Source organism: Jatropha curcas, chromosome 2, assembly GCF_041381405.1.
Source record: "Jatropha curcas cultivar XTBG-Jc1 chromosome 2, XTBG_Jcur_1.0, whole genome shotgun sequence".
Classification (NCBI taxonomy): domain Eukaryota; kingdom Viridiplantae; phylum Streptophyta; class Magnoliopsida; order Malpighiales; family Euphorbiaceae; genus Jatropha; species Jatropha curcas.
Window position 1 is genome coordinate 12,837,182 of NC_143152.1, and position 21,853 is coordinate 12,859,034.

Below are 21,853 nucleotides of genomic sequence, written 5' to 3' on the forward strand. Positions count from 1 at the left end.
GGCACCGTTGCCGGGGACTAGAGTTAATTAAACATATTGTTTTTTTTTATGACCAGATCAGATAGTACAGGTGATCTCCAATACGATTCTGAAATCGAGAAAACTGCTAGACGATTGAGAAAAGAGGCAAAGCAGAAGAAACAATTGTCTACAGCTGCTACATTGACTCTAGAGCAAACAATTAATCCTGAAAGTTCAGGTGAGTTTGAACCGGAAGAGGAGATGGCTGATCAGAGAACATTAAGGGAGTTGGCAACACCTCCAATTAATCAAACTCCTCTTTGCATCACATACCCAGCCTTGGAGGTTGCATTTGAGCTTAAATCAGGTTTGATCCAATTATTGCCCACTTTTAGAGGTTTGTTGGATGAAGATCCTCACAAACATTTAAAGGAATTTCATGTTGTATGCTCTACCATGAAACCCCATGGAATTTCTGAGGAACAAATAAAATTAAGAGCTTTTCCTTTCTCTTTAGCCAATTCTGCCAAAGAGTGGTTATTTTATTTGCCATCCGGATCTATTACGTCATGGACAGAAATGGTAAGAACTTTCTTAGATAAATTCTTTCCTGCTTCAAGGGCTGCCAGCATTAGAAGAGATATTTGTGGGAGTCGACAAAAGAATAATGAAACTCTACATGAGTATTGGGAGAGATTTAAGAAAATGTGCGCAAGCTGTCCGCAACATGGGTTTTCTGATCAAGCCTTAATACAGTATTTTTATGAAGGTTTATTACCTATGGAGAGGCAAATGATAGATGCAGCAAGTGGTGGAGCAATCGATAATAAAACTCCCCAAGCCGCGAGGGAATTGATTTCCATGATGGCTGCAAATTCTCAACAATTCGGGTCTCGCCATGAACCTTCAAGAAATATTAATGAGGTAAGTGTTTCTTCTCTTGAAAATAAAATTAATGATTTAACATCTTTGGTTCAGAATTTAGTTGTAGGGAAAGGGCAGCAAGTTAAAGCTTGTGGAATTTGCGCCTATACTGGACATCCTACAGACATGTGTCCAACTTTGCAAGATGAAAGTCAAGAACAAGCCAATGCAATGGAAAATTTTTCAGGTCCTCAACGGAAATATGATCCGTATTCAAATACCTATAATCCGGGCTGGCGAGACCATCCAAATTTGAGCTACGGAACAAAGCCGTCAAATTTTCCAAAATTTCAGAATAGGCAGCCAGCACCTGATCATGGATCTTCTAGTTCAGGGATGTCTCTTGAAGACATTGTTAAATCACTTGCTACTAACACTATGCAATTTCAGCAAGAGACGCGAATTAGCATCCAAAATTTGGAGAACCAAGTTAGCCAATTAGCCACTTCATTGGGTAAGTTAGAGTCTCAAGGTAAGTTACTTTCTCAAACTATTTTGAATTCGAAACAGAATGCAAATGCAATTACTTTGAGGAGTGGCAAGGAGCTGGAAATTCTAGCAGCAAAAAATTGTCTACGTGACTTGGTACCGGAGGAAGAAATAGAGAAGGTCAAGCCAACCGATGGTGCGGAGTTGGAGAAATCTGAAATTCTGAAGATTCAGCCCCCTTTTCCTCAAAGATTTGCCAAGTCTAAGAGGGAAGAAGAAGAGAAAGAAATTCTTGACATATTCCGGAAAGTGGAAATCAATATTCCACTACTCGATGCTATCAAGAAAATACCCAGGTGCGCAAAGTTTCTTAAAGAGTTGTGCACTAATAAAAAGAAATTATCTGGGTATATTAATGTGGGAGAAAATGTTTCTGCTGTGCTTCAAAGAAAATTACCCCAAAAATGCAAAGACAAAGGTATGTTTGCCATACCTTGTCAAATTGGTAATTTCAGGATTGATAGGGCTATGTGTGATTTAGGAGCATCAATAAATGTAATGCCTTATTCTATTTATTTGCAACTAAATGCTGGCCCTTTAAAAGAAACTGGGATACTTATTGTTCTTGCTGATAGATCTATAGTTTACCCCAAGGAAGTATTAAGATGTGTTAGTTCAGGTGAATAACTTAATATTTCCAGCAGATTTTTATGTTATTGATATGGAGGATGATAAATCTTCTAATTCCTGTAATTTACTGCTTGGAAGACCCTTTCTTAGTACCGCTAGAACTAAGATAAATGTGTATGAGGGGACATTAACTATGGAATTTGATGGTGAGGTGATTAAATTTAATGTTTATGATGCCATGAAATTTCCCAATGATGTTTCTTCTGTTTGTGGCATAGATGTTATTGAACCATTGACTGAAAAAGTGCTTCATTTGAATGAAGAAGATAACCTTAAGGTTGTGCTTTGCAATGACTTAAATTCAGAAAGCCTTGGAAAGCTTGAACAAAAGTTTGTGATTGAAGAAGAATTACATGAAGTGGTGCTTGCATTAAAAGCACAAGACCTTAAGGTAAGTGATGGACCTATAATTAATTGACCTAAATGTCACCATGCTCTTTTGCCTTCTGTTTTGCAGCCACCAAAATTGGAGCTTAAGCCGCTGCCTCAACAATTGAAGTATGTGTTTTTGGGTGAAGAAGAAACCCTTCCAGTGATTATTTCAAATAAATTCAAGAAGGAGGAGGAGGAGAAGTTAATTCAGGTTCTTATGAAGTATAAGAATGCTATAGGGTGGACTATTGCTGACGTCAAAGGCATAAGTCCATCCATATGCATGCATAAAATTTTGCTTGAAGAAGATAGCAGGCTAAGGAGAGAAGCACAGAGGCATCTTAACCCACCTATGATGGAGGTTGTCAAGAAAGAAATCGTAAAGCTTTTGGATTCTAGTGTGATTTATCCAATTTCGGATAGCAAGTGGGTAAGCCCCGTTCATGTAGTACCTAAGAAAATGGGCATTACTGTGGTAGAAAATCTCGATGGTGAGTTAGTTCCTACTTGAGTTCAAAATGGATGGCGTGTTTGTATAGATTATAGGAAACTAAATGCAGCAACGAGGAAAGACCACTTTTCGCTGCTATTTATTGACTAGATGCTTGAAAGGTTAGCGGGTAGAACTCATTATTGTTGTGTAGATGGATGTTCAGGATTTTATCAAATTCCAGTTGCACCCGAAGATCAAGAAAAGACAACATTCACATGTCCATTTGGAACTTTTACTTACCGACGAATGCCGTTTGGGCTTTGCAATGCCCTAGCAACGTTTCAACGGTGTATGGTAAGTATCTTTTCTGATTTTGTAGAGAACATTATAGAAGTTTTTATGGACGATTTTACTGTTTATGGAAATTCTTTTGATGAATGTTTAATAAATCTTGAAAAAGTTTTGGGAAGATACTTAGAATCTAACCTTGTTCTTAATTATGAAAAATGTCATTTTATGGTTGATCAAGGGCTTATTTTGGGTCATATTGTTTCTTCTAGGGGTATAGAGGTAGATAAGGCAAAAGTCGATGTTATAAAATCTTTACCTTACCCCGTAAGTGTACGGGAAGTTCGCTCTTTTCTTGGACATACAGGCTTTTATCGGTGATTTATCAAGGACTTCTCAAATATTGCTCAACCTTTATGTAAACTCTTGCAAAAGGATGTTGATTTTCAGTTTGATGAAGCCTGTAAGCAAGCATTTGACATATTGAAAGAGAAGTTGATCACAACCCCTAATGTTCAAGCTCCAAACTAGAATTTTCCATTCAAGATAATGTGTGACGCTAGCAATCATGTTGTAGGGGCTGTTCTTGGGCAGAGAATTGGCAAGGAACCTCATGTTATTTATTATGCCTCAAGAACACTTGATAGTGCTCAAAGCAACTACTCCACAACGGAAAACGAACTGTTATCTATTGTATTTGCTTTAGAAAAATTACGTTCTTATTTGCTTTGCGCTAAAGTTATTGTGTTTTCTGATCATGCAGCTCTGCGGTATTTGTTGAAGAAGAAAGAAGCTAAACCTAAGCTAATAAGATGGATCTTGTTACTGCAAGAATTTGATGTAGAAATTAGAGATAAGAGGGGTCTGAAAATTTGGTGGCAGACCATCTTAGCCGGGTACCTTTGACAGAGGAAACTCTACCTTTAAATGATGCATTTCCAGATGAGTATCTTTTCTCTTTAAGTAATAGTACTCCTTGGTTTGCTAACATTGTCAATTACTTAGTTACTAGATCATTGCCTGATGATTTAACTAAGCATGAAAAAGATAAAATTAAAAGTGATGCCAAATACTATGCTTTGGATGACCCTTATTTGTGGAAATATTGTTCAGATCAAATAACTAGAAGGTGTGTCACTAATGATGAGGTTGAGTCCATTCTTACATTTTGTCATTCTTATGCTTGTGGTGGTCATTTTGGACCTAAGAGAACAGCTCGTAAGATTCTTGAATGTGGATTTTGTGGGTCCCGTATTTGTATGGCACAACCCAAGAGGGGGGGTGAATTGGGTTTTCTAAAATAGATATAAATTTTAGAAATTCTAAACAAAATATAAAATGCTAAGTGCAGCGGAAAACACAAGAACTTTGTGAGAATATAATATGGATTAGATTCACCTCACAATGTTCTAATTATAAAATAGAAAGCCTGTGCAAAGTGCAGCTATTGATTAGAACAGCTTCACACTGACTTTTTCAATATCAGAGCTTCTTTATGAAGGAAAGTTATTGAGATTAGAACTTCCTCTTAAAGTTTGAAAAATCATATAAAGCTATGTGAAAGACAGTTATTAAATTCAGAACTTCTTCACAGAGCCTTAACCAAATATCAGAACGACTTTATGATGGAAAGCTATCAAGATTAGAACTTCCTCATAAAGTTTAGAAAATTAATTAGAAACCCGATCAGTGAAATATACTGTGAATAGAACAACAGTTAGAACATGGTATATTCACTTATTAGAATTCCAGTGTTCTAATGTTCAGAAGAGATAAGACTTATTACCGTTTTAGAACATCTGAATCATTAACAATTTTAGCGTTTCTAAAAATTAAACAGAGGTGTAATAAAAGTAATATCAAGCAAACTTCAGAAATTAAAAGATGAACATAGTGATTTATAGTGGTTCGGCACTAACTCGCCTACATCCACTCCCCAAGACACATCTTGAGATCCTCAACTATGTTATCTCTTTTAAGGGGTAAGAGACAAACCAACAGTACAAGGCAATAGATCAACACCTAGATCTACCCTTTTGTCCCACTAGATTTTCCAAAGGTTCTAGTTAACCTCAACCCTTTCTATTTTTGGCAGAGTACAGAAACTCACTTCAAGACATTAAATCTCACACAAGGAGAAGGTCGCTTGATAACCTCTATCACAATAGCTTCTAACCTAAGCTATTACACACAAAAGTTTAACAAATAAAGAGCATGTCTACTATATATTACAGAATCTAAATAGACAGAAAGAAACGCATATATAAGCGCAGGAAAAACAGTTTATCAGATTAGAAGATCGATTAGAACACAGAACCATTTTTCAAAAGTAATTGTAAAAATTTTTCATTTAAATATTGAAAACATTAAGTGTAGAGATGAAAAAAAATGGGGGTAGAGAGTAAGTTTTGAGAGATAGAGATTTGATCAATGAGAAATGCTCTTAAAACGAAAACTCTTACTTCACCATAGCTTAAGACGTGAAAGCTCCTATTTATAGAGAGCATTGTCTCTTGCTTTAGGAAAGTGGATATTTCATTTGAAATCAGAATATTTGCTTTCCTTATTTAGAAGATGCGAAAATCTTTGTTACCAAAAATTTATTTTATCCTTTTTGGTAAAGAATAAAACACGATTTTTCTTTCCTTTGAACAACAGATTTTCGGCAGCATTATTTGGAAAATATTTTACGGAAGGATGCTCTTACTAAAACGAAAAGATTCTCCTTCGTTTTTAAGGTAAGAAAATAATTTAAATACTTTAGATTTTTCAAAAGATATTTCCGAAAAGTGTATGATTTTATTACCAAAAACTTTAGAGAAGTAATATCTTTAATTTTAGGAAATTAAAACATTTCGATTTAAGGAATATTTCGAAAATAAATTATTTTGAAGAAATCTAATTTTTCGAAAAATATTTTTGAAAGAAAAATAAATTTTTGTGCTCATATATGGATTTTCTCTCTATCCTACAAAGTATCCTAAATACCTAGCTACTAGGATCTTCGAATATCTTCACACTCAATGTAGGACTTGCCTTGTACAATTTCTTTCCATAGTAATTCTGCATAAAATAAAATTAGCACAAAAACATAATTTAAATTTATTTGTTTTGTATTAATCATCAAAATTCGAGATTAGAAATTGACCCTTGAGCCAACAATCTCCCCCTTTTTGATGATGACAAAACCAATAAATTTAGCAAACATAAAAACATGTGCTCCCCCTGAATTTTGCATATAAGTTCTAATCATGCCAAAAGATTTTTAGTGAGCAAATTAGAACAGTATTTTGCTCCCCCTGAATAGATGCAATAAAACTGTTTTGTGAAAATTAGAACTAGGGAGGCCTTTTTAGAAACTGATTTTAGAACTAGCAAAAATAGCAAGATATTCTAAGTTCTAATAATCAGAGCATATATATATATAGAACTAGCAGAGATTGATAAGATGTCTAAGTTCTAATAAACAGAACATATGATCAGAGCAAAAGAATAGAAACTGATATTAGAAATAGAACAAAGGATCTTATGTCCAACCTGCAAAACAGTCGTTAGAATAAGAATCTAAGTTCTAAAATCACAGCTTATCATAGAAAATATAGCTCACCAAAATAGACCATATTAGAAAACGATAAACATACAGATTAGAAAATATAAGCACAGATAACACACTATAGATAACCACTAAGGTATAAGTACTTTGGTTACCAAGTACGTACCAAAAGTATTCAAAGTATCACCAAAATACCTGCGTTCTCCCCCTTTTTGTCATCATACAAAAGGGTTAGACAAAATCACAGCAAAATAAAGAAAAATAAACAGTTCCAAAAATATAATCCTACAAAGATAAAGCAAAATAAATTGTTCAGAACATATAAGAAACAAATCAGAGAGGCTTAGAACCAGTTCTAAGTCTCTTAGAACTCCTCAAATTCTGAGCTGGAGCAGTCTCAGAAGAACTTTCTGGCCTTTTAGAAGATGGATGCAGTGGAGGCTTTCTTCCATGAGTCTGTGCTTGCCAGCAGTGTGCTTCACGTTCTTTGGTTTTCTGAGGAGGGGATGTAGGGTGTTCCTTTCACTCTGAGAGTAGCTAACTTCCTTGTATTTACATCCTTCATTCTTTCCAAAGTCTTGATGAGAGACTGATTCTATCCAATTAGTCTGGCAATGCTGTATTGCCTCATCAATTCTTTGTTATGCTCTTCTATTAGCTCCTTTTCTATTCTTCCCAGCATACTTCCCTACTTCTTTGAGCCGACAACTCAGATTCTTGCTCTGTCTTATCCTCAGTAGTCTTCTCTTCATACTAATTTCTAGCTTTCTCAGTTTCAGCATCACTATCTTCCTCTACTTTCTTCCCTTTTTCTATCTTTTCAGGCTCTTTCTTCTTTCTGTTTCTTCTTTTTTTCTATTCTTCTTCTCTGCAGCACTCTCCTTTTCAGTTTCCTCTTTTCTCTCTTCTTCTAATTTCTCTTCTTCTTCTTCTTTTCTTCTTCTCTTCTTCTGCCTTTTCTTTGTCTTCTTTTCCTCTTCTCTTACTTTCTCTTCTGATTTCTTTCTTCTCTTCTATTTCACTAACTTTGCTTTTCCTTTTTCTTCTCTTCTTCTCAGTCTCTTCTTTTTATCTTTTGTCCTTCATGACTTTTTCTTTCTTTTTTTTTCCTCCTTTTTTCTTTCTTTTCTTTTTTCTTTCTTCTTCTCTCTTTTCTTCTCTTCTCCTTCTTCCTCATCCTTCATTTTCAAAGACCCGCTATCCTTGGAAGAAGACCAACACTCTCTAGATCACATCCAGAAACTCAAACAGGGTAAGAATCATACCGTAGGGTAGCTTTTTGGGATTGTTCTGCAACTTCAAAAATGTGACATAGATTGAGGGTTTCTTCTCAACTATGTGCCACATTATACAGCTCTACTTGATTCACATATTCAGTGAAGCGCTCTTGGGATAGATATAATGTACAATGAGCTTGTACAACCATTTCATGCTCTCTGTCAGTTAGAGCATTCTATTGACCCTGTTTGTCTGCAGACCTTTCACAATCTTTTCACAAAATCTTCCTTTTTTAATCGCTAACCCTAGACACGTCCTTAATTTTGGTCACCCTAGACCCAGCATTCGGCATCAAAAATTTTCCCAAAATCAGCGTACGATAACTCTTTGGTCTCACCCTGAAGCTTGACAGAGATCGACTCTGTCCCATTAACTTTCAAAGAGCCATAAAATTCCTTAACCAAACTCTCATAGCACAGTTCATTCAAAGACAAAAAGTTCATCCAGCCTTGGAACTCAAAGAGTTCCTTAAAATCAAATCATCGCTACCAAAGAATTCCAATCTATAATATGAACGCATGAGAGGATAAGTGAAAGAACTGATTTACCTTTATGTGCTTTAGCTACCTGTTTCTGTGATGCAGTTTCGATTTTTCTTTTCTTTGTTTCCTCTTCCTTTTTCTCTTTCGACTCCTTCTGTTCATATTTCTTTGAGAGCTTCCAGAAGTTGAAGCTCTTGCTCTAAGAGAGTCGATGAAGAGTTTGAACTAGATTCGGCCATTGTTGAAATCTCAAACTCAGAACAACTTAGGGTTTTGTTAGCAAAAGACGATAAGAGATACTAAGCAGTTAATAAGAATAAAGACACTGTGGCGGAAGAAAGAAATAAAGAGCAGTTTTTAAATGGAATTCAAAACGACAAATAAGACAAAAGAAATAAAATAAATAAAGGAAATAAAACAAAAAAATAAAAAAATAAAACATAAACCGCCAAAGCACTAAAGACAAAAACATAATAAAAAAACAACACAATAAAGTAACTGTTTTTGGTTTAGTCTAAAGCAAGATTCTGATAATGACTTTAGAAAGTCATATCAGAGCAATGTGCGTTTTTAGACAAAAATCAATTTTCACACAGAATAAAAATTAGAACATAGCAAATCTTCTATTTTCGAAATTAGAAAGCAGTTTAGAACATACTTACAGAGTTCTAAAGTTACGAGTTTAGAACTAACATACCAAGTTCTCTTCTAATTGAGCAGAATTGACTTTCATTCAAAGGTTTTGTAAAGATATCTGCCAATTGCTTTTCTGTGGGAATGAACTCAATCACGATATCACCTTTTTGTACATGATCACGTATGAAGTGATGTCTGAGTTCTATATGCTTGGTTCTAGAATGCTGAACTGGATTCTTAGATAAATTGATGGCGCTTATGTTGTCACATTTAGGCACTGTTTCTAATTTCAGTCCATAGTCTGCCAACTGTTGTTTGATCCATAGAACTTGTGCAACACAACTTCCAGCAGCAACATATTCTGCTTCTAGTAGAAAGAGCAACAGATGTCTGTTTCTTGCTAAACCATGATACAAGGGCGCTACCCAGAAATTGACAAGTCCCAGACGTGCTTTTTCTATCTATTCTGCTTCCTGCAAAATCAGAATCACTATACCCAACAAGATCAAATGTATCATCTTTAGAATACCACAGACCCAGATTAGAAGTTCCACAAAGATATCTTAGTATTCTCTTCACAGCAATTAAATGAGATTCTTTGGGACACGATTGAAATCTAGCACATAGACAAACACTAAAGTGTATGTCTGGTCTGCTTGCCGTTAGATATAGCAAAGAACCAATCATACTTCTAAACAGCTTGATATCCACGTCCTTGCCTTTTTCATCTTTTTCTAATTTTGACGATGGACTCATTGGTGTACTACATACCTTGGCATTTTCCATTTTGAATCGTTTCAACAACTCTCTAGTATATTTTTCTTGATTAATGAAAATTCCATTCTCACATTGTTTGATTTGAAGCCCAAGGAAGAAGTTTAATTCTCCCATCATACTCATTTCGAACTCACCCTGCATAATCTTAGAAAATTCCTTACAAAGAAGATTTAGTAGAACCAAAGATTATGTCATCAACATAGATTTGTACAACTAGAATATCATGTGCTTTATTTTTAATAAATAGTGTTGTATCAACCTTTCCTCTTGAAAAACCATTTTCTAATAGAAACTTACTCAATCTTTCATACCAAGCTCTAGGAGCTTGTTTAAACCATAGAGAGCTTAGTAAGTTTGTAAACATGATTAGGTTTATCAAAAATTTCAAAGCTAGGAGGTTGTTCTACATACACTTCTTCATTTAGAAAACCATTTAGAAAAGCACTTTTCACATCCATTTGATACAACATGAAGTTTTTAAAACATGCAAATGCACAAAGCATTCTAATGGCCTCAAGTTTAGCAACCGGGGGCAAAGGTCTCATCAAAATCGATGCCTTCTTCTTGGTTATACCCTTGAGCCACTAATCTTGCTTTATTTCTCACAACATTACCTTGTTCATCAAGCTTATTTCTAAACACCCATTTTGTTCCAATAACAGAATGGTTTTTAGGTCTAGAAACAAGTTTCCAAACTTGGTTTATCTCAATTGATTTAGCTTTTCTTGCATAGCAAGAATCCAACTTTCATCATTTTGAGCATCTTCTAAATTTTTAGGTTCTAATTGAGAAACGAAAGCAACATTACCAAAATATCTTCTAAGTTGAGCTCTAGTCATCATCCTTTCCGAGGGATTATCCATTATGTCTTCTTGGGGATGATACTTATGAAATCGCCATTCTTTTGGTAATTGAGAGTCTTCATTTTCTGTTTCTGGCATTTGACTTTCAACTATGTTCTGATCTTCATGTTCTAATTCTGGTTCAGCCTGACGATTGAGTGTCTGATCGCTTTCTGGCTGTTCTAGTTGTTCTGATTGCTCATTCTGCTTTTCAGGATTAGAATCTACAACATCATCACTTTCTAATGTTCTAGAAGTAGATTCAGTTTCATCAAACACAACATGAATAGATTCTTCCACAACTAGAGTCTTTTTATTAAATACTCTATATGCTTTACTATTATTAGAATATCCCAGAAAAATCCCTTCATAAGATTTTGCATCAAATTTAGCAAATGATTTTTCTTCTTATCTAGAATAAAGCATTTGCACCCGAAGATATGAAAATAACCAATGTTTGGTTTTCTACCTTTGTATAGCTCATATAGAGTCTTTTTAAGTTTAGATCTTACCAAAGCCCTGTTTAGAATATAACAGGCAGTGTTAACTGCTTCTGCCAAGAAATACTTTGGTAGTTTAGAATCACTTAGCTTGGTTCTGGCCATTTCTTGAAGTGTTCTATCTTTGCGTTCCACCACTCCATTTTGTTGAGGTGTTCTAGGTGCTGAGAAGTTATGGAAGATTCATGTCTCGTTGCAAAAAGCATCGAATTTCTGATTTTCAAATTCTCCTCCATGATCACTTCTAATTGCCGTGATGTTGTATCATTTCTCATTTTGTATTCTCTTGCACAGATGAACAAACATGTCATATGACTCATCCTTATTTCTAAGGAAGAGTGTCCAGGTGAATCTAGAGTAATCATCTACAATAACAAATGCATAGAATTTTCCTCCAAGACTAGAAGGAGTAATTGGACCAAATAAATCAAAGTGCAGCAATTCTAAAGGTCTAGAAGTAGAAACCATGCCCTTGGGATTAAAAGAAGTTCTGGTTTGTTTGCCCATTTGACAAGCATCACAAATGTGATCTTTTTCAAATTTCAACTTTGGCAAACTACGACCAAATCTTTCTTAGACAGTTTAGAAATAAGGTGCATGCTTGCATGTCCAAGTCTTCTATGCCATAACCAACTAGAATTATCAATAGAAACTAAACATATATCCTGGTTATGCATATCAGAGAGATCTACTAGATATATATTTCCAAACATTTTTCCACGAATAAGGTTTTATTATCATGCATGTTCTGAACTTCATAATGAGAAGGTTCAAAGATCACTCTTTTATTTTTATCACAAATCTGACTTACACTCAACAAGTTGTAATGTAATCCTTCTACTAAGCACACATCTTCTATTGAAGGATCAGAACCTACCATGCCAATACCAACAATTTTACCTTTTGCTTTGTCTCCAAAGCTTACCGTACCTCCCTTTTTCTTTTCTAATCTGGTGAACTTCTTTCTGTCACCAGTCATATGCCTAGAGCAAGCGCTGTCCATGTACCACATCTCTGTTTTCAGCTCGCTCCTTAGGCACACCTGAAAAGATCAAGCAGATTTAGGTACCCAACTCATATTGGGTCCTGGAGGATTAGTGGTAACAGGTGCACTATGATTTTTCTTTTTGTTGAAACTTTGATGTTCTAAAGTCACAACATTAGAAAACAGCATTTTTTTGATTAGAAACACGATTCAGTTTAGAAATGCTATCACAGTTAGAACTTGTCTCCTTTTTAGAAAATGATTCTGAAATTGATTTAGAATTCTAATCTCAATTTTCAAAGATTCATTTTCAGAATTCAGATTTTTGCATTTTTCTTCAAGATGTGTCAGATTTTCAGAAAATCGATTATTACAACTTTTAAGATCTTTGATTTCTATAATAAGATCTTTGCATGTAACTTCTTGATAAAAAGCATATTTAAATGATTACTTTCAGATTTTAATTTTCTGAAATCTTTCTTTAGAACTTTATGCTTTCTAACAAGTTTCTCAAACTCATTGCAAAGATTATTGTAAGTATTTAGAAGATCACTTTCTGATTCGGGTTCAGAAATACTTACAATGCTTTCATCATTCTCATGGATCGTTGCATTTGTTTCGTTGATTCCAGCTTTCTGTGTTGAAGTCAGAGTGCTGATTTCTTTAGATTCAGAATCGATAGTAGCCATTAGACAGATATTAGCAATTTCTTCTTGATCGCTGTGGCTTTCAGGATTAGAATCATCTGAATCGCTCCAAGCAGCTACGAGGGCCTGCTTCAGCTTCTCTTTTGTTGACTTGTTTTTCAATTTAGGACAATTAGGCTTGATATGTCCAAGTTTGTTTGCATTCATAACAAACCACTTCAGAAGGTTCTTTCTTAGGTAATTTACTATTTTTCGATGGAAAGTTCTTTTTGTTAAACTTTTTCTGTGGCCTTCCACCCTTTCTATAGAACTTTTAAATCTTTTAGCAACAAGTGCTAAATCAGCACTATCAAGATCAGAAGAACTTTCTTCACTAGAATCTACCCTCAAAGCCAGTCCTTTCTTTTTCTTATCTTCTGTTGTCAAAGAAGATTTCATTTCTTCTGAAACTAGAGCTCCTATAAGATAATCATAAGTGACAGGAGTCTCTTGTAATTCATGACAGTTCCTATAGAATCCCATTTTCTAGGTAGAATTCTAAGGATTTTCTTAACAAGCTCATCTTCTGAAATTTCCTTTCCGAGAGTTCTCAAAGGATTAACTATATTAGTAAATCTAGAATTTAATTCTACAATAGTTTCCCCTTCTTTCATACTAAACATTTCATATTCTCTCCAAGGATATTTATTCTGGATTCTTTTACTCTATCTGTATCCTCATAGGTGACTTTAAGTTTTTCCCATACCTCTGTCGCAAATTTACATCCAGACACTTTGTTGTATTCAGTGCATCTAAAGCACAATGAAGAATATTAGTGGCTTTTGCATTTACAGCAATGTCATTCCAATCAGCATCGGTATATTCTTCTTCTGTTTTTCTAACTAGCTCATCTCCTACAATTTTCATAGGAATACGAGGACCAGTGATAACATTTCTCAAGCAGTTTATATCAACTGATTTCATGAAATTCTCCATTCTAGTTTTCCAGTAAGAATAATTAGAGCCATTGAACAAAGGAGGTCTAGAAACAGATTGTCCTTCTAAAGAAGAAAGAGGAAGTGGGGTTGCCATGGGATCTTATCTCTAAGCGGTTAAGCTTCGGTAAGTCAAGAGCCAAGGCTCTGATACCAGATTGTGGGTCCCGTATATGTATAGCACAACCCAAGAGGGGGGGTGAATTGGGTTTTCCAAAAACAGATATAAATTTTAGAAATTCTAAACAAAATATAGAATTCTAAGTGCAGCGGAAAACACAAAGAACTTTGTGAGAATAGAATATGGATCAGATTCACCTCACAATGTTCTAATTATAAAAGATAGAAAGTCTGTGCAAAGTGCAGCTATTGATTAGAACAGCTTCACACTGACTTTTTCAATATCAGAGCTTCTTTATGAAGGAAAGTTATTGAGATTAGAACTTCCTCATAAAGTTTAGAAAATTAATTAGAAGCCAATCAGTGAAATATACTGTGAATAGAACAACAGTTAGAACATGGTATATTCACTTATTAGAATTCCAGAGTTCTAATGTTCAGAAGAGATAAGACTTATTACCGTTTTAGAACATCTGAATCATTAACAATTTTAGCGTTTCTAAAAATTAAACAGAGGTGTAATAAAAGTAATATCAAGCAAACTTCAGAAATTAAAAGATGAACACAGTGATTTATAGTGGTTCGGCACTAACTCGCGTACATCCACTCCCCAAGACGCATCTTGAGATCCTCAACTATGTTATCTCTTTTAAGGGTAAGAGACAAACCAACAACACAAGGCAATAGATCAACACCTAGATCTACCCTTTTTGTCCCACTAGATTTTTCAAAGGTTCTAGTTAACCTCAACCCTTTTCTGTTTTTGGCAGAGTACAGAAACTCACTTCAAGACATTAAAATCTCACACAAGGAGAAGGTCGCTTGATAACCTCTATCACAATAGCTTCTAACCTAAGCTATTACACACAAAGTTTAACAAATAAAGAGCCTGTCTACTATAGATTACAGAATCTAAATAGACAGAAAGAAATGCACATATAAGCACAGGAAAAACAATTTATCAGATTCGAAGATCGATTAGAACACAGAACCGTTTTTCAAAAGTAATTGTAAAAATTCTTTTCACTTTAAATATTGAAAACGTTAAGTGTAGAGATGAAAAGAAAAATGGGGGTAGAGAGTAAGTTTTGAGAGATAGAGATTTGATCAATGAGAAAATGCTCTTAAAACGAAAACTCTTATTTCACCATAGCTTAAGACGTGAAAGCTCCTATTTATAGAGAGCATTGTGTCTCTTGCTTTAGGAAAGTGGATATTTCATTTGAAATCAGAATATTTGCTTTCCTTATTTAGAAGATGCGAAAATCTTTGTTACCAAAAATTTATTTTATCCTTTTTGGTAAGAGAATAAAACACGATTTTTGCTTTCCTTTGAACAATAGATTTTCGGCAGCATTATTTGGAAAATATTTTTACGGAAGGATGCTCTTACTAAAAACGAAAAAGATTCTCCTTCGTTTTTTAAGGTAAGAAAATAAATTTAAATACTTTAGATTTTTCAAAAGATATTTCTGAAAAGTGTATGGTTTTATTACCAAAAACTTTAGAGAAGGAATCTATTTAATTTTAGGAAATTAAAACATTTCGATTTAAAGAATATTTTCAAAAATAAATTATTTTGAAGAAATCTAATTTTCCAAAAATATTTTTAAGAGAAAAATAATGTTGTGCTCATATATGGATTTTCTCTCTATCCTACAAAGTATCCTAAATACCTAGCTACTAGGATCTTCGAATATCTTCACACTCAATGTAGGACTTGCCCTGTACAATTTCTTTCCATAGTAATTCTACATAAAATAAAATTAGCACAAATAACATAATTTAAATTTATTTGTTTTGTATTAATCATCAAAATCTGAGATTAGAAATTGACCCTTGAGCCAACAGATTTTATTGGCCAACATTATTCCATGATTTATATATTTTTTGTAAAGCTTGTGCTAATTGTCAATGAATTGGAAATTTAGGACATAGAGATCAAATGCCCCTTAATCCTATTTTGATTTGTGAAATTTTTGATGTGTGGGGTATAGACTTCATGGGTCCTTTTCCTGCTTCTTTTGGTTACACTTACATATTGCTTGCTGTTGATTATGTTTCTAAGTGGGTAGAAGCTAAGGCTTGTCGAAATGATAATGCTAAAACTGTTGTGGATTTTGTGAAGTCTAATATTTTTGCCAGGTTTGGAACTCCAAGAGCTATCATTAGCGATCGAGGGACACATTTTTGTAATAAGACAATGGAAACTCTCTTCAAGAAATATGGGGTTACTCATCGAACTTCTACTGCCTACCATCCTCAGACAAGCGAGCAAGCGGAAGTATCGAATAGGGAAATTAAGTCAATTCTGGAGAAAACAGTGAGTCCAAATCGAAAGGATTGGAGTTTGCGTTCAGATGATGCTCTGTGGGCGTATCGCACAGCCTATAAAACACCTATAGGAATGCCTCCTTACCGAATGGTTTTTGGGAAACCATGCGATTTACCGGTGGAATTAGAACATCGAGCTTATTGGGCTGTAAAGAAGTGCAATATGGACGTGGATGCTATTGGAGAACATAGGAAGTTGCAATTACAGGAGCTGGAAGAGATTAGAAATGATGCTTATGAGAGTTCTCGGATTTACAAGGAGAAAACTAAGGCCTTTCATGATAATCCAATTTCAAGAAAGCAATTTTTAATTGGCCAGAAAGTTTTACTCTATCATTCAAGAATGAAATTGTTTCCAGGAAAGTTAAGGTCAAGATGGATTGGACCTTTTGTGGTTATCAATATTTTTCCTCATGGTGCAGTGGAAATTCAGAGTTTAGAGACTAATAAAATTTTTAAGGTTAATGGGCACCGATTGAAAACATTCTATGAGGGATTTCGAGCAGCAACAGAGGAAATATCATTGGAAATTCCTAAAGTTCAGGTTTGAAAGTAGGAAGTTTGAAAATAAAAGAGTAGATGAATAAAAAAAATAATAAAGTTTCTTTTTGTTTTATTTTAATTTTGTTTATTTATTTATTTATTTTAGTCATCTTCTTTAATAAAATGATCCAATTTGATTGTTTTTGGATGCAGAAGCCGTGATCTTTCCTTGGAGAGTTTAATGGAATATGAAATTTTAATAGGCCTTATAAGCGTCAAGTGTGGGCTTTTTCTTATTATTATGTTCTCCTATTTTGTTTTTGACTCATATATCACACGTGAGTAAGGTGAGAACAAAAGAAAAGAAAAGAAGTGAATTTCATTCAGCCAACATTCCCAGACTCTCTCCCCACGCGAAGCAGAGATCGTTCAGTCTCTGTTCAGATCGCCCAACGCCAGCAAAAATAGAGCCCAATCAGTAGCTTCGGAGCCATTCGCTCTTCTTCTAGTAGTAGTGTTCGAAGGTTTTGTACCCAATAGATGCGTCCCCTGTTTTGGTTTTAGATCACAAGTCCAGCAGTTCAGGTAAGTTTTCTTGGACATAAATTTCAATTTCTGTTTTTTTTTTTTTTTGCTTGGATTTGTGTTGGGTATTACATTGGGACAATGTAATTTAAGTGTGGGGGGGGGAATTTTGAGCTAGAAAAATCATTAATATGAAATTTGGGTTCAATTGCTAATTGTTTTGGTTAAATTTTGCTGGGTATTGTAATAATCAGCAGCAATTTTGTTGGGTCTTGTTAAAATGTGAGTAATTTGTCTAATATTTGCTTGAATTTGATATTGATTTTGGGTAGCTGAAATTCTGATGAGGGAATTTTATCTTAACTTAGAATAGCCCTTTGAATTCAATAGAAAAACCCTCTTAATTACTTAAGTAAAGTTAATTTGGTAGTATTATCTCTTGTCCATTTAGAATAAATTATTGAATGTAGTTATTCTTTTTGACATAATATATGAGGCTTGAATGAATCATGGTTAAATTTCTGAATTGCTTGATCATAATTCACATCCATTGCTTTTCCAATTATTGTATAAACAGCTTGGTATGGAATGAGTATGTGTGTGTTTACTTTTGAATTAAGGTTACTAAATTGAAAAAAGCAAGTAATTAAATTAAGACTTGAGCAGTCGAGGTACTCTGCTGTCCGAGTTTGGGCAAAGAGTAGTGTTAGTAGCCGCTTGAGTTTGTGACTCCAAGTACCCGCAAGCGGTTACTAATGATGACACACTCAGGCAATTGATAAATGTTCAAGCACACAAATAAATAAATAAATAAAAGTTCAGCATTATTTGTTTTGGTGTGATTGCAATGATTTTCTGTGACCAAGCTGTTTAACAAATAATTCTTTAAGCAATGGTTTAATTGATATGGAATTTAAATTGCATGTTTAAAATTACAAAGTTCAAGCCTAGTCTATTATGTTTGAAAGAATGTAAATTCAATTCTTTATTCTCCATAGATTTCAGATTTGAATATTCAACTCAGCTTTACTTTTGTAATTAAGGTTGCTTTTCTAAAGATGTTCTTATAAGAGTTGTGAAGAGTTGGGTGAATTTCCTTTTGTAGATTGAGTTTTTCCTTGAGGACAAGCAATATTAAGTGTGGGGGAATTTGATGGGTTTATTATTTGTGCCGAATAACCTATGAAAATGTGACTATTTTAGTCATATAATTTGGTATTTTTGATGGGTTTGTTGGTCTATGTGATTAAATAGATGCAGGTATTAGTTTGACTCTATTATTTGCCTTTTTGGGATAAAATCACTAAGTCAGAGGATGAGGAGCTGCTGGATTCTTTTTGGAAGATTTATTCAAAGGTTTTGAAGAATAGAGAGGATCATGGGATTTTATTTTGTTGGATTTGATTTGATTGTAAATATATTTTTCTCAGTTTCCTTTGAAATAGTCTTCTCTTCTCTTCTATAAAAGGGAGAGATGGGCTATTAGTTGGGATATCGGAGTTTTGAGTTAATAATTCTTTTCTTTAGTTTGTAAGCTTGGAAATGGCCATACGTGGCTGAATTCTTTCAATTCCAGCTTAAGGTTTAATCAAGTGCTAGTTCTACCGAAGTGTTGTGAGAATTGTTCTTCTTTTTACTCATTTAACTCTTCAATATTTGTTTATCTCTTGCAATTAATGTTTAGATGGATATTGTTGTTCTATTTAATTAAGTAAATGGCGAGTTATTTGATTAATTTAGAGTGACAGGTGCTAGTTAATATAATCAAATCCGTAATTGTTTGATTGAGTTAACAATTTGTAGCAATTAATATAGCTTGTTTAGAGCCAGATTTTCAAGTTATATTAAGGGGATAAACAATCTTCTTGAATAGACTACACATGTTGTTTATTAGATTGAATTGGGTTTTCTTATTCTTAATGCTACTAATATATTTTAATTTTAGGCGCATGTCAAAATTAGTTATTGGTAAGGGATTAATCAAAGCGCGTTGTCTTGCTTATTCTGTTACTACGGAAAGACTAGGTTGTTTAAAGCATTTTTGGTAACTAACCAATTTATTGATTATGTTAATGAGTCAATTTGAATTCAGTGATCAACACGAAGAATAGTACAAGATTGACCTTGGCTGGAAATATTTCTCCAATTGAATTTCCCATTTTTAAATTACTATTTTTGCTAGATTCAATAATTTTTCCAATCCTCCCATTCATAATTCATTTTTATTTTCTGGTTTTAAAAATAATATTTTTAATCTCTAGTCTCTGTGGATTTCGACCTTACTCACCATTTTCTTCAAGTTCTTTAAATTGGTAGTGAGATTATTAATTTTGGCGGATTCGACACCGGCCATTTGCCTAAGTCGCCCTTTTCGAGTTTTCAACGTAGTGGGCTTTCTTCTTCTTTTTCTTTTTATTTGTGCTCTAATTTTTTTTGACTAATTCATCCTTTCAGATTTTTGACTTAGCGAGCTTTATTATATATTTTTTTTTCATTGACCGGTGTCATATTTGCCCTTCTAGGCTAATGAGAAGCTTAAGAGGGTAGGGTAGCCATCAGACCAACTGCTGCGGATCACAATACTTTTGCTTAGCGTTGGAGACACAAGTTTGAAGATCTGGCAGAAGAATGGACAACAATTTTTAGAGTATCGCTGCTGCAAGTTATAGATGGATCCGCCCATTGTGGTCTTTACAGCATGACACTATTTTTTCATATATGGTCTGTGTGCCCCTGTGTAGGTCAACACGGCCATGGCCTACTATTTGAGTCACTTGACTTGGCAATATGACTTCGTTAGTCTACTGCATACTATACTCACTTCAGAGGAGGCTTGAATACCCAAAGATTCTTATCTCGCTTTATTTCTACTTGGTAAAGTGGTATTATTGTTCCTTTTCCTGATAGAGTTGATGCTTCAGAGTAATGCTAATGGCTACGTACTCATACTGAGATTGAAATAGACACAAGTGTCATAGTTGTACTGACTGTTTATCTCTTCAATTTTATATACTGATCAAAAGATTAATAGTAAAAAGGTGCACAAAATGCTATGCATAATGATTTTACTTGAAATGTTTGAAATATTTCCTTTTATTCCATATCAACAATGTAAATTCACATCATTTGCATTATGACAAAAACTAACACATCAAGCTAGCTTTGCTATAGACGCTTCGTCTTAAACACTAAAATCTCTTCAACTTGCCTAGGTTGATCAATTTGGAAGCTCATTGCCTTTTAGATCTGATAGCTTCATTGCACCTTTTTGAGAATATTCTTTTGATCATGAATGGACCTTCCTAATTAAGCTTGAATTTTCCCTTGGGTCATAAATGTTCGGCGTCGTCTATTTCAGGACCAAATCTCCTACTCTTCACAGCTTTGGATTGACTTGTTCATTGAAGTGCTTAACCATTTTCCTTTTGTATAATTGTTCCATCAGTCTAGAGTTAAGCCTCTTTTCGTCTAGGAGAACCGATTCTTGATAATAGCTTTCAGCTCAATGACATTCTGGAATTCTGGATTCCATCATTATGCACAAAGACGGCATTTCTATCTCAATTTATAGCACAGCTTCCATTTCGTAAATCAGAGAGGAAGGAGTTGTCCCATTCACAGATTTGACGGTCTTGTAATCCCATAAAGTATATTGCAATTTTATGGCCCAAACGCAAGGATTCTCAGCTATTTTCCTCAAAATATCTTCTTCTTTTTTTTTTTTTTTTTTTTTTTTTTTTCTTTTTCTTTTTGTAATGCTCTAACTTTTGCTTAAGCTACCCTTGCGGGTTTTCAACTTAATGAGCTTTTTCTTATCTTTCCTTTTTTTCTTTTCTTTTTCTTTCTTTTCTTTTTATTTTATTTTTTTTATATATATCCTTGTTTACAGCTTCCACTACCCAATTTGCCTATGGACGATTCGATAAAGACATACGATGTTCAATTCCATATTTTGCTCACAGCATTTTCACTTCTATTTGAAACTGAACCACATTATCTGTAACCATATAATGGGGCATGCCATATCTGCAAAGAAGATTCTTTTCAACAAATTTGGCCATTTGCTTGGCGTTGATGTTCTTTGAAGGATTCTACCTCAACCTATCTTGAGAAATAATCTACTGTCACCCATATGAATTCATGTCCATTGGAAATAGGTGGTAAGATTTTGCCAATAATATCTATTCCCAAGCGACAAATGGCCATGGTAAAAAATAGAAGGATGTAATTCCGATGGTGAAATGTGACTCAGATCTCCATGAATCTGTCACTCAAAGCACCTTTTCATAAAAGAAATACAATCTCTCTCTATTATCAACCAAAAGAACCCCTGTTTAAGCATCTCCTTTGCTAAACTTTTTCGCTCATGTGGGCGCCGCAAACTCTCACGTGGATTGGCTCCATTATTTTCTCGGCTTCCTTCATCGATACATATCTCACCAATACACCGTTTGGCATTTTCATGTACAACTGACTGTCTAAACTGTGAACTGCAATGTCAAGCATTGTAAGATTCATTTGTTATCTCTAGTAACTAGTTTGGGATAGACTCTCGGTCATCCGCTATAGGATATTATGGAACCATGGCTGATCATCCCTCGGTGATGCTTCGTTTAGATC

General features: G+C 34.3%; 1 non-coding gene and 1 pseudogene across 1 annotated transcript; one reads left to right on the forward strand and one right to left on the reverse strand.

Moving 5' to 3' along the window:
• The first annotated feature begins 48 nt into the window (after positions 1-48).
• LOC149498267 (uncharacterized) lies at positions 49-16,775 on the forward strand (annotated as a pseudogene).
• LOC149498268 (small nucleolar RNA R71) lies at positions 589-695 on the reverse strand. The gene has a single exon (XR_016319848.1). It is a non-coding gene; the product is annotated as a small nucleolar RNA R71 (small nucleolar RNA).
• Positions 16,776-21,853: the final 5,078 nt, after the last annotated feature.